Below are 13072 nucleotides of genomic sequence, written 5' to 3'. Positions count from 1 at the left end.
GCCATAGTAACAACAACAGCATGGTACTGGCATAAAAACCGCCATGTAGATCATTGGAACAGAATAGAGGACCCAGATGTAAGCCCAAGTAGCTATAGCCACCTGATATTCGATAAAAATGCCCAAAATACCCATTGGAGAAAAGACAGCCTCTTCAGCAAATGGTGTTGGGAACACTGGATATATATCTGCAGAAGGATGAAAATAGATTCTTCTCTCTTGCCATGCACAAGAATTAAGTCCAAATGGAGTAAAGACCTTAACATCAGACCTGAAACTGTGAAACTGCTAGAGAAAAAAGTAGGGGAAACCCTGCAACATATTGGCTTGGCAAAAATTTTCTGAATACAACCCCAATTGCTCATGCAATAAAACCACAGATTAATCACTGGGACCTCATGAAATTACAAAGATTATGCTCTGCAAAGGACACAGTGAAAAAAGCAAAGAGGCAACCTACAGAATGAGAAAAAATCTTTGCCAGCTATATATCTGACAGAGGATAAATATCTAAGATATACAAAGAACTCGAAAAGTTAAATAGGGCTGGAGAGATGGCTTAGCGGTTAACCGCTTGCCTGTGAAGCCTAAGGAACCCGGTTCGAGGCTTGCTTCCCCAGGTCCCACGTTAGCCAGATGCACAAGGGGGCGCACGCATCTGGAGTTCCTTTGCAGGGCTGGAAGCCCTGGCAAGCCTATTCCCTCTCTCTCTCTCTCTATCTGTCTTTCTCTCTGTGTCTGTAGCTCTCAAATAAATAAATAAATGAAAAAATTTTTTCAAAAAGTTAAATAATAAGGAATAAAACATGGCAATCAAAAAATGGGCTACAGAGCTAAATAGAGCATTCTCAAAGGAAGAAATACGAATGACTTATAAGTATTAAAAAAATGTTCTACATCACTAGCCATCAGGGAAATACAGATTAAAACTACATTGAGATACCATCACACTCCTGTCAGATTGGCCACCATCATGAAAACAAATGATCATAAATGTTGGCGGTTATGTGGAAAAAAAGGAACCCTTCTGCACTGCTGGTGGGAATGCAATCTGGTCCAGCCATTGTGGAAATCAGTGTGGAGGTTCCTAAAACAGCTAAAGATTGATCTACCATATGATCCAGCTATAGCACTCCTCCCCTTCTCAATCAGTCTGTCTTTTATTTTGACGTCATGATCTTTTCCGCCTCTTATGATGGTCTTGTGCAGGTATTGTCAGGAACTGTGAGGTCACGGATATCCAGGCCATTCTATGTAAGACAAGCTTTGTTACTATCTTGAGGCAGGCTGGCCTAGAAGTCAGGTCAGCTGCCTCCTTTTAAGTAACAGGACATTACATTTTTTTTTAAAATACCTGACAAATTATAAGTTACCTCTTCAGAGGGAATTCTGTTTTTTATTTTTATTTATTTAATTTTTTCATGTGAGAGAGAGAATGGGCATGCCAGGGCCTCCGGCCACTGGCAATAAACTTCAGATGCATGCACCACCTTGTTCATTTGGCTTATGTGGGTCCTGGGGAATCAAACCTGGGTCCTTTGGCTTTGCAGGCAAGCACCTTAACCACCAAGCCAGCTCTTTAGCCCTAATTCTTTTTTTGGGGGGGGTTTCAAGGTAGTGTCTCACTCTAGCCCAGGCTGATCTGGAATTCACTATGTAGTCTCAGACTGACCTCAAACTCACGGAATCCTCCTACCTCTGCCTCCTGAATGCTGGGATTAAGAGTGTGCATCACCACACCCAGCAAAACTGATATTTTAATCAGGTGTTTTGTCCAGGCAAAGAGAAAGGTTAACGAACACAAAGTCCAAGTAGTGGAGAAAAATAAACATCTCAGAAATTAAGCATAAATTCTCTCCAAGTCATATTTCACTGAATATACCTCACAAAATACAGAAAATGTAATCGGCCAACTATTCAATAGAAATTTCTATTGAACATGAGCAGCCTAATTGAGAATCATGTACCTCAGGTTAGGACAAGCTTTTTTTTTTTTCTTTAAACCCCTAATTATTTTGGACCCAGCAACCATGTTACTTATAACCACTCTACTGTTCCACTGTAAGACAAGAGCAGTCAAAGCAACACAGAAATAAAAAAGCATATTGAATTCCAATTATTAAAAACCTGAGGTGAGTTCAATCTGAATTTCAACACATCAAAGGTTCTATATAGGCAGACAACACTCCAGAGGAAAACTGGCTCAGTCAGGTGATTCCTACATATGCACACAATGTAGTTCAAAGCCTTATTCAAAGTCAATGAAGACAATGATATACAGAAGCCTGATTGGATATAGTCAGCACTTGAGTACATGATCATGTGTTAGCAGCCTGGAGCCTGACTGGTGGGAGGTTTAGCTGCTTGATTACAATTTGCTTATAATATACATTATTATTATAAGGTAAGATATACGGAAGCCACTTTGGAGCAAACTTAGCTATCAAGTATGGAGAGACTTGGACCAAAGTTAATTTATAACAACTAAAATGATGGACCATTCAATTTGATTTTCTTTTTTTTTTTTTTTCGTTCTTTTCAAGGTAGGGTCTCACTCTAGTCCAGGCTGTATGTAGTCTCCGAGTAGCCTCCAACTCTCCGCGATCCTCCTACCTCTGCCTCCCAAATGCTGGGATTAAAGGCGTGTGCCACCACTATTTTCACGTGTCACAAAATATAATTTTTTTCACCAATCATTTACAAACCAAGACCTGATTCAAAACAAAATCAGGTTGAGACAGCTTATTGGTTAAGGCATTTGCACAAGGTGGCACGTGCGTATAGAGTTCATTTGCAATGGCTGCATCTTTCTCTCAAAATAATTTTCAAAAAAAAAAAAATCAGGCGAGAGGCCTCATTTAGTCTGTTACCATGATCAACCTAACAGACAATTTCTCATCATTGATGGTGCCTGTATATCCAAATGTCATAAAACTTACCCCACCCCCAAATAATTTCTCTATCCTTTCTTAGAAGACAAACCTTGTTATTGCCCTTCTGGGGAGTGGAGAGACTAAATATCTTACTCTTTTTCCATAACCAGAAAAACATGCAATTTAAAGGTATACAGGGGCTGAAAGGATGTCTCAACGATTAAACGCCCTTGCTTACAAAGCCTGTCGGCCTGGGTTCGATTCCAGAGTCCCTGCATAAAGCCAGATTCACAAAGTGGTGCGTGCATCTAGAATTCGTTTGCAGCGACTGCTGGGCCCATGGTCATTTTTTTTTCTCTCCACCCCTTTGCAAATAACAAGTATTTTTAAATTAACTTTAAAGGTATACAGAACGCAGCGTGCAAGGTTTCAGAAAAAAATGAAGAAAGGTATAACATCAGAGGACACTAGTCTCCTAGGTCTCTTTAAGGCTTAGGCTGTCAAAACAAGGGCCTTAAGAACCAGGTTCTCTTCCAAAGATGTTCTGGTGCAGATTCCAGTTCGGACAAGGCTACTATTCTAAAGCAAAGAGCTGCAGACTCGACGGGGAGAGGGTTCTGAGCTCGGAAATCCCAGGGCCTGAAACAGCTGGCACAACGCACCGACCATCTACCCTTCCGGGAACCCGCCGGCGCTCCTGCTCCAAGCAAGCCCAGGGCGCAACAGTAAAAGCCGCCTCTGCATCTCCTCCCAGGCGGTGCGCTGTGCCATCGCGATGCCCTCTTCAGTGAAGAGCGCAAAGACAAGCAATCAGGTGAAGCGTCAAAGTGAAAAAAAAAAAAAAAAAAAAAAAACAACCTCGTTTCTAAGCACCCACCCCCACCATCATTCAGCCTGTCACGTGGAGCAGTATGGACCACGCGTTTCTCACGGCAAGTTACAGCCAGAATCTCGGGAATTCTGTTATTAATAATCCTCCATTTAAGTTGAAGTTGACGTAGAACAAATATCTGGCTAATGGCCAGTAGGTCGAACGTGCCTTCGTGAGATGCCCAACATTTAAGGTCGGCCATTCGTTCCTGCAAAAGACATTTAACTTTTCTTTTTATTATTATTATTATTATTTTGGTTTTTCTATGTAGGGTCTCACTCTGGTCCAGGCTGACCTGGAATTCACTATGTAGTCTGAGGATAGCCTCGAACTCTTGACAATCCTCTTGCCAGTGCCTCCCAAGTGCTGGGAATAAAGGTGTGCACCACCATGCCCAGCTTTTAACTTTTCCCTTTTAATTTCTATGTCCAGCTCTTTGATTTCCTTGAAATGGTTCTCTAGAAGTGAAAAGGGTGTCACCTGGGTCCTTCTCATCTCTTTAGTCACAAACAGTCACAAACATGACACAACTAACAAGCACAATGAACACACACACGCACCAAAGAAAAAAATCCTTCCGGCCGCTGGAGGCAAAACAGAAAGTGAGAGGACTGCCTCTTGCTGTGCCATGGCAGCAACCCGCTTCATCTCTGCAAATCCGTTAAAAGGGGATTAAATCCCCTCCAGGTGTGCCTGGGGCACCCAGGACCCACTGTCCAGGCAGGGTGGTGGCCAGCACATCCGCCAGACCACGGGGGCAAAATCAGAATTACAGGGTGAGCTGGCTTCTATGCTGACTGAACGAAAGACAAAGCATAGACACTTACCCACCAGAAGTTCAGCTCAACTCGACGGGGACCTCAGGGGTCTTGGGGATCCTGGACGACCCCCCAAATGTTATGCCCAGATCACAGAGTCCCCAAAGATCACCAAGAGTTTCAGACACATATGCAATACCAAAGAGCGTTATTTCTGGGTTAAGCTCTGGCTCCAGATGTTACCAATGCAGTGGGCCTGTCCAAGATCCCTAAGTGGCATCTGGGAGGTGCTTATGTTAGGTTCAAACAAGGAAAAGGGGAATTTCCATGTAGCAGTTACATGATTGGTTGACAGTTAGCAAGAGCATATATGTTGCAAGCTGATTGGCTACATTGCTGCTGAGAAACGTTAAACAAAGTTATCTATAGTCACAAGAACCACAGGAACATATAACATTTACTTGTTCCTTTTTGATTGGCCAGTTACACGGATTATTTGGGGTACTGAGCAGTATGTGGTTGTTTTTCCCAGTAACTGCAAAATGCTGTGTCAGTAATTTGGGCCCTGCAGGGCAACAGAAACTTAATCATATTAATATAATTGAAGTCTGGGCTGGAGAGATGGCTTAGCGGTTAAGCGCTAGCCTGTGAAGCCTAAGGACCCCGGTTAGAGGCTCAGTTCCCCAGGTCCCACATTAGCCAGATGCACAAGGGGCCACACGCGTCTGGAGTTCGTTTGCAGAAGCTGGAAGCCCTGGCGCACCCATTCTCTCTCTCCCTCTATCTGTCTTTTTCTCTGTGTCTGTCGCTCTCAAATAAATAAATAAATAAATAAATAAATAAATAAATAAATATTTTAATATAATTAAAGTCTGTAGTGGTGTTACTTTGGTTTGGGCTATTCATTCCCCACTGTGCTTGTAACTCTAAAAGGGTCCAATCTCGGGTCCTTATTAGGGCAGTGATGGAAGGGATGGTACTGTGTCCTAAGCATCATGAGTTTACTGTGTTGATTCATTCCTTGACAAAGGAGATAAATTTTTTGATTATGCAGCATCCGAGGTTTAATAGTAACAATAGTAAAACCAGGGTTCCAGCCAGGGCTGAAAGCAAGGTTGTTACCAATTTTGATTTTGTTGCCTAGCCTTAGCCCTTTCCAAAAAGTTTGAGGGTTTTGCTGCGGTGGCAATGCATGAAGGCCCATTTCCCTGGTTGGTAGTTGTGGGGTGTTGGTGATGGTGATGGTCCAGTCACCCTAATTTTATTTTCCCTTATTTTTTCCTCTCATGGGAAGACATTTCAATTGCTTTTACGGGACCGGGATGAAGACATCAGATCATTTACTATTTCCTGCTGAACGGGACACAAAGTGGGTACACGTTGCAGTTAGAGAGTCTCTCCCAGAGAGGGGAACTATTATAATGGACCCCAGAATGTAGGAAGATAGTCTTGAAAGAGAACATTGGGTAGAAAGAATAAAAGTAAGGAGTTAATGAGAAGTGAGCACACAGTACACTGGTTCTTTTGGAAGTCGATGGAATTCAGGTAGACAGGCTTGGACCATCTCAGGACCATCTGAGGATGAGCTGGCTGAGATTTTCTTTCAGAACTGTTCATTAAATGGCACAGTAGTATTTGACATGGCTTCTAAACAGATGAGATATTAGCAGAGTTATCAGAAACATATATATAACATTTAACCTTGATAATAGAGAGCTATTGGGTGTCATTTAAGGCTGTATAAAGGCTGATTGGGTATAGTCAGCACTTGAGTACATGATCATGTGTTAGCAGCCTGGAGCCTGACTGGTGGGAGGTTTAGCTGCTTGATGACAAATTGCTTATAATATACATTATTATTTTTATTTATTTATTTATTTATTTATTTTTGGTTTTTCGAGGTAAGGTCTCACTCTGGCTCAGGCTGACCTGGAATTCACTCTGTAGTCTCAGGGTGGCCTCGAACTCTCGGCGATCCTCCTACCTCGGCCTCCCGAGTGCTGGGATTAAAGGCGTGCGCCACCACGCCCAGCAGTATACATTATTATTATAAGGTAAGATATACAGAAGCCACTTTGGAGCAAACTTAGCTATCATTATGGAGGGTCTTGGACCAAAGTTAATTTATAACAACTAAAATAATGGACCATTAAATTTGATTTTTTTTTTTTTTTTTGGTTCGTTTCAAGGTAGGGTCTCACTCTAGCCCAGGCTGTATGTAGTCTCAAAGTGGCCTCCAACTCTCCGCGATCCTCCTACCATTGCCTCCCAAATGGTGGGATTAAAGGCGTGTGCCACCACGCCTAGCTTGAATTCTATTTTCATGTGTCACAAAATATTTTTTCACCAATTATTTACAAGCCAAGAACCTGATTCATAACAAAATCATGTTGAGACAGCGTATTGTTGTTGTACGTCAACTTACATGGAGGATTATTAAAAACAACAGAATTCCCAAGATTCTGGCTGTAACGTTCCCTGAGAATCGCGTGGTCCATACTGCTCCACGAGACAGGCTGAGTGATGGTGCGGGTGGGTGGTTAGAAACGAGGTGGGTTTTTTTTTTTTTTTTTTTCGTTGTTTTTTTTTTTTTTACACTTTGAGGCTTCACCTGATTGCTTGTCTTTGCGCTCTGTGCTGAAAAGGGCATCACGATGTCACAGCGCAGCGCCTGGGAGGAGATGGAGAGGTGGCCTTTACTGTCGCGCCCTGGGCTTGCTTGGAGCAGGAGCGCCAGCCGGGAGGGTAGATGGTAGGTACCTTGTGCCAGCTGCTTGCAGGCCCTGGGGTTTCCGAGCTCAGAACCCTCTCCCCCTCGAGTCTGCAGCTCTTTGCTTTAGAATAGTAGCCTTCTCCGAACTGGAATCTGCACCAGAACAGCTTTGGAAGAGAACCCGGTTCTTAGGGCCTTTGTTTTGACAGCCTTAGCCTTAAAGAGACCTCTGATGTTATTCCCTTCTTCATTTTTTTCTGAAACCTTGCACGCTGCGTTCTGTATACCTTTAAACTTAATTTAAAAATACTTTTTATTTGCAAATGGGTGGAGAGAAAAAAAAAATGACGATGGGCCCAGCAGTCGCTGCAAACAAATTCTAGATGCACACACCACTTTGTGAATCTGGCTTTATGCAGGGACTCGGGAATCGAACAAAGGCCATAGGCTTTGTAAGCAAGTGCCTTTAATCGTTGAGACAACCTTTCAGCCCCTGTATACCTTTAAATTGCATGTTTTTCCGGTTATGGCAAAAAAGTAAGATATTTAGTCTCTTCACTCCCCAGAAGGGCAATAACAAGGTTTGTCTTCTAAGAAAGCATAGAGAAATTATTTGGGGGGGGGGTAAGTTTTATGAGATTTGGATATTCAGGCACCATCAATGATGAGAAATTGTCTGTTAGGTTGATCATGGTGACAGACTAAATGAGGTCTCTCGCCTGAGTTTTTTTTTTTTGAAAATTATTTTGAGAGAAAGATGCAGCCATTGCAAACGATCTCTATAAGCACGTGCCACCTTGTGCAAATGCCTTAACCAATAAGCTGTCTCAACCTGATTTTGTTATTGAATCAGGTTCTTGGTTTGTTAATGATTGGTGAAAAAAATTATATTTTGTGACACATGAAAATAGAATTCAAGCTAGGCGTGGTGGCACACGCCTTTAATCCCAGCATTTGGGAGGCAGAGGTAGGAGGATCGCGGAGAGTTGGAGGCCACTCTGAGACTACATACAGCCTGGGCTAGAGTGAGACCCTACCTTGAAAAAAACCAAAAAAAATAAAAAATAAAAAAAAATAAAATTTAATGGTCCATCATTTTAGTTGTTATATATTAACTTTGGTCCAAGTCTCTCCATACTTGATAGCTAAATTGCTCCAAAGTGGCTTCTGTATATCTTACCTTATAATAATAATGTATATTATAAGCAAATTGTAATCAAGCAGCTAAACCTCCCACCAGTCAGGCTCCAGGCTGCTAACACATGATCATGTACTCAAGTGCTGACTATATCCAATCAGGCTTCTGTATATCATTGTCTTCATTGACTTTGAATAAGGCTTTGAACTACATTGTGTGCATATGTAGGAATCACCTGACTGAGCCAGTTTTCCTCTGGAGTGTTGTCTGCCTATATAGAACCTTTGATGTGTTGAAATTCAGATTGAACTCACCTCAGGTTTTTAATAATTGGAATTCAATATGCTTTTTTATTTCTGTGTTGCTTTGACTGCTCTTGTCTTACAGTGGAACAGTAGAGTGGTTATAAGTAACATGGTTGCAGGGTCCAAAATAATTAGGGGTTTAAAGAAAAAAAAAAAAAAAAAGCTTGTCCTAACCTGAGGTACATGATTCTCAATTAGGCTGCTCATGTTCAATAGAAATTTCTATTGAATAGTTGGCCGATTACATTTTCTGTATTTTGTGAGGTATATTCAGTGAAATATGACTTGGAGAGAATTTATGCTTAATTTCTGAGATGTTTATTTTTCTCCACTACTTGGACTTTGTGTTCGTTAACCTTTCTCTTTGCTGGGACAAAACACCTGATTAAAAAATCAGTTTTGCTGGGTGTGGTGATGCACACTCTTAATCCCAGCATTCAGGAGGCAGAGCTAGGAGGATTCCGTGAGTTTGAGGTCAGTCTGAGACTACATAGTGAATTCCAGATCAGCCTGGGCTAGAGTGAGACAGTACCTTGAAACCCCCCCCAAAAAAAAATTAGGGCTAAAGAGCTGGCTTGGTGGTTAAGGTGCTTGCCTGCAAAGCCAAAGGACCCAGGTTTGATTCCCCAGGACCCACATAAGCCAAATGAACAAGGTGGTGCATGCATCTGAAGTTTATTGGCAGTGGCCGGAGGCCCTGGCATGCCCATTCTCTCTCTCACATGAAAAAATTAAATAAATAAAAATAAAAAACAGAATTCCCTCTGAAGAGGTAACTTATAATTTGTCAGGTATTTTAAAAAAAATGTAATGTCCTGTTACTTAAAAGGAGGCAGCTGACCTGACTTCTAGGCCAGCCTGCCTCAAGATAGTAACAAAGCTTGTCTTACATAGAATGGCCTGGATATCCGTGACCTCACAGTTCCTGACAATACCTGCACAAGACCATCATAAGAGGCGGAAAAGATCATGACGTCAAAATAAAAGACAGACTGATTGAGAAGGGGAGGAGATATGATGGAGAATGGAATTTCAAAGGGGAAAGGGGGGGAGGGTATTGCCATGGGATATTTTTTATAATCATTGAAAACATTAATAAAAAAATTGTCTTAGTTACTACTAATAAAATCATTATCAAGTGTGTTATTGGTATTAATGGCATAAAATTGTCTTTATACTACATTCTTGTTATGAGTAATAGGATTAATCAATTTGGTGTAATTTTTCTTAATAGCCTTATAAGAAAGATGATTATCATGGGGTAAGATGAATTGATTGAAGGAACTTGGAAGGGATTTTTCAATATTGGGACACAGAATGCTCATTAAATGCTTTTTTCTTTTTTTTTTGACGGGGCGGGGCATGTTTATTATGATAGGAAAGACTACTCCCTAGGAATTTTAACAAACAAGAACATTTTGCTGGGAGAACAAGACACTAGAATACAAAATTACAAGTGTTTTAACTCCAGGTCTGTCCCCACCTCCGCCAAGAAGCAAGTGGAAAGACAGTTGAAGCAAACAGGCAATTCTGTAAAACTAGACTTAGAAACCCTACAAATCTGATTAAAATATAAAAGTTGTTTTGCTTTAAAAAATTTAATATATCCAGAGCTGGAGGGATGGCTTAGTGGTTAAGGAACTTGCCTGCAAAGCCAAAGGACCCAGGTTTGATTCCCCAGGACCCACATAGGTCAGATGCACAAGGAGGCACATGTGTCTGGAGTTCATTTGCAGTGGCCAGAGGCCCTGGTGCGCCCATTCTCTCTCTCTCTCTCTCCCTGCCTATTTCTGTATCTCTCTTTCTCAAATAAATAAAAATAAAATATTTAAAAAAAAATAAATAAAAAATAAAAATAAAAAATATTTTAATATATCCAAAGGCCTGCTTTAGTGACATGCTAAAATCCCACCAAAAAATAATCCCAACACCCCCTTGTCAGTAACAAAGTTGACCAGCCAACTCATACTTCTAAACCCACGTGTGGACAAGTGCGTGTGTGTCTTCCAGAGTTAGACACGGGGCTCAGAGACTGCAAGTAATGTGTACCTATCGCCTGCAAAAAATGGGCAAGGAAATCCTGGTAAAATGAGGAACAGTCCCAAATAACCAATTTTTCTAGTACTATGCTCCCCACTGCTACTTCCTTTACTTACAAAGGGGACCCTTGAACCAAATAATTTACCTCACATTTGGCACCCAGTGACCAGGATGTTTGTTTTCTTTAGAAAAACACACATATCCACAACCCTTATATAATTTTTTTGTTTTTACATTTAAATATAAAAATACTACTTTACTTTGTGTTATACATGGAGGACCAAGCAGTAAAGACCTTTTCTTCTCTTAAGGTAGGACGGCCATCTCTTGTCGCTAGCTGCTGTTTGTGAAGGGTGTGGGTGGCTCCAAGCAAGAGAAACACAAGAGGTAAACTAACCCCCAGTTCTTGCTCTTCTTCTAACCTCCACTAGTGAGAGTTGGTTTAATTTTAAGAACTGAAGGAGACATGCCATCCTAAGTAGTCAGGCCTGCCCTTCCAGCTGTCTTTTAGAGGAAGTTCTCCCCTCCTTCAAACACTGCTTTGTGCGGAGGTGACATCTACCAGACAAGGACACCTCCAGAGAGAAGCGGTCACCACCTTTCCCTGCGCCCACCCACACATTAGAAAGGAAGAAAACGGGGGCTGGGTACATGGGGGATTAAGAACTTGACCCCTCTATCCTGACCAAGGAAAAGCAAGGTTCACTGGGCATGAGGAATAAAAAGACCTTGAAATCCCACTTTTGAGTAATGAGGATAATTAAGACACCAGGGAGAGGGAGAGTTGCAGTGGGATGAAGAGCTGGGAAGGGCTCAGTCGCTGGAAGCATCGTTCCCTTAGGTTTTGTACCGGAAGGGCTCGTCGCCAGTCTCGTTGAGAAGACACGTACGGATGATGGCCTCTGTCACTGCAAAGGGGTCGCAGTTGGCAGAAGGCGCCGGTCTTCGAAATACCCCTCTTCTCCTGGACGACAGATGAGGGAATGCGGATGCTGGCGCTGCGGTTGGCAACACCGGCTGAAAAGTCGTTGATGTTGGAGGTCTCGTGGAAGCCAGTCAGGCGGCGGGCATTGTCCAGGCCTCCCTTGGGATCGTAGGCACGGATGTGGTACTGCTGTCGCTTGCTGAGTTTCTCAATGGCCTCCTCAATGTACTTCAGGCCATTCTCCTCCCGCATGGCCTTTGTGCTGAAGTTGGTATGGCAGCCTGCGCCGTTCCAGTTCCCAGGAATGGGCTTAGGGTCAAAGATTGCTATCACGCTAAAGTCTTCACATACACGATGTAATATAAAGCGGGCCACCCACAGGTGATCTCCCATGCGGATTCCTTCACAGGGTCCAATTTGGAATTCCCACTGGGCAGGCATGACCTCAGCATTTGTTCCTGTGATCTTGACTCCAGCATACAAGCAGGCCCGGTAGTGAGCCTCCACGATGTCTCTGGCATAGGCTTTGTCAGCTCCCACACCACAGTAATACAGGCCTTGGGGCCCAGGGAAGCCACTGAATGGCCAACCAAAGGGGTGCCCATCCGTCCCCATGAGAGTGTATTCCTACTCCATTCCAAACCAGAGGTGCTGGTTGCTGACCATGTCCATGATCCGCTTACTGGTGTGCCTTAAATTGGTCTCGGCAGGCTTCCGATTATACTTGAAAACTTCACAGATCACCAGCTTGTTGGGATCCTTGCGGAAAGGGTCACGAAACATGGCAACTGGGAGGAGGTACATGTCACTGTTGGAGCCTTCAGACTTGAAAGTGCTAGAGCCATCAAAATTCCATTCTGGCAACTCTTCTACACACTTGGGCTCACAGTCCAGGCTGCGGGTCTTGCAGCGCAGCCCTGATACGGTACCATCCATCCAGACATACATGGCTTGGACTTTCTCGCCATGAGGCTGGACCATGTACATCTGCTTGATGCCTTTGTTCAAGTTGGTACTTGCTGAGGTGGCCAAGGTGGAAGGCATTCTGGGCAGCCGCGGGCCAGCGGGAAGGAAGGTGGGCAGGCGGCGAGAGTGAGGTGGAGAGAGAGCGCGGAGAAGAGATCGGTGTATGGATCAGATGCTGCGCTCGGCTCCCATTCTCAGCTCTGCCTCATCTGGCCATTAGCCAGATATTTGTTCTATATCAACTTCAACTTACATGGAGGATTATTTAAAACAACAGAATTTCCTCTAAAGAGGTACCTTATAATTTGTCAGGTATTTAAATAAAAATGTAATGTCCTGTTACTTAAAAGGAGGCAGCTGACCTGACTTCTAGTCCAGCCTGCCTCAAGATAGTAAGAAAGATTCTCTTAACACGGAATGGCCTGGATATCCGTGACCTCACAGTTCCTGACACTACCCGCACAAGCCCATCATAAGAGGAGG

At 42.9% G+C, this 13072-nt stretch overlaps 1 pseudogene; it reads right to left on the bottom strand.

The window, feature by feature from the left end:
• Window positions 1-11535: 11535 nt before the first annotated feature.
• On the bottom strand, window positions 11536-12649 carry LOC123456532 (annotated as a pseudogene).
• Between the last annotated feature and the right edge of the window lie 423 nt (window positions 12650-13072).

This window comes from Jaculus jaculus, chromosome X (assembly GCF_020740685.1).
Source record: "Jaculus jaculus isolate mJacJac1 chromosome X, mJacJac1.mat.Y.cur, whole genome shotgun sequence".
Lineage (NCBI taxonomy): Eukaryota > Metazoa > Chordata > Mammalia > Rodentia > Dipodidae > Jaculus > Jaculus jaculus.
This window is presented reverse-complemented; position numbering and strand designations above follow the sequence as displayed.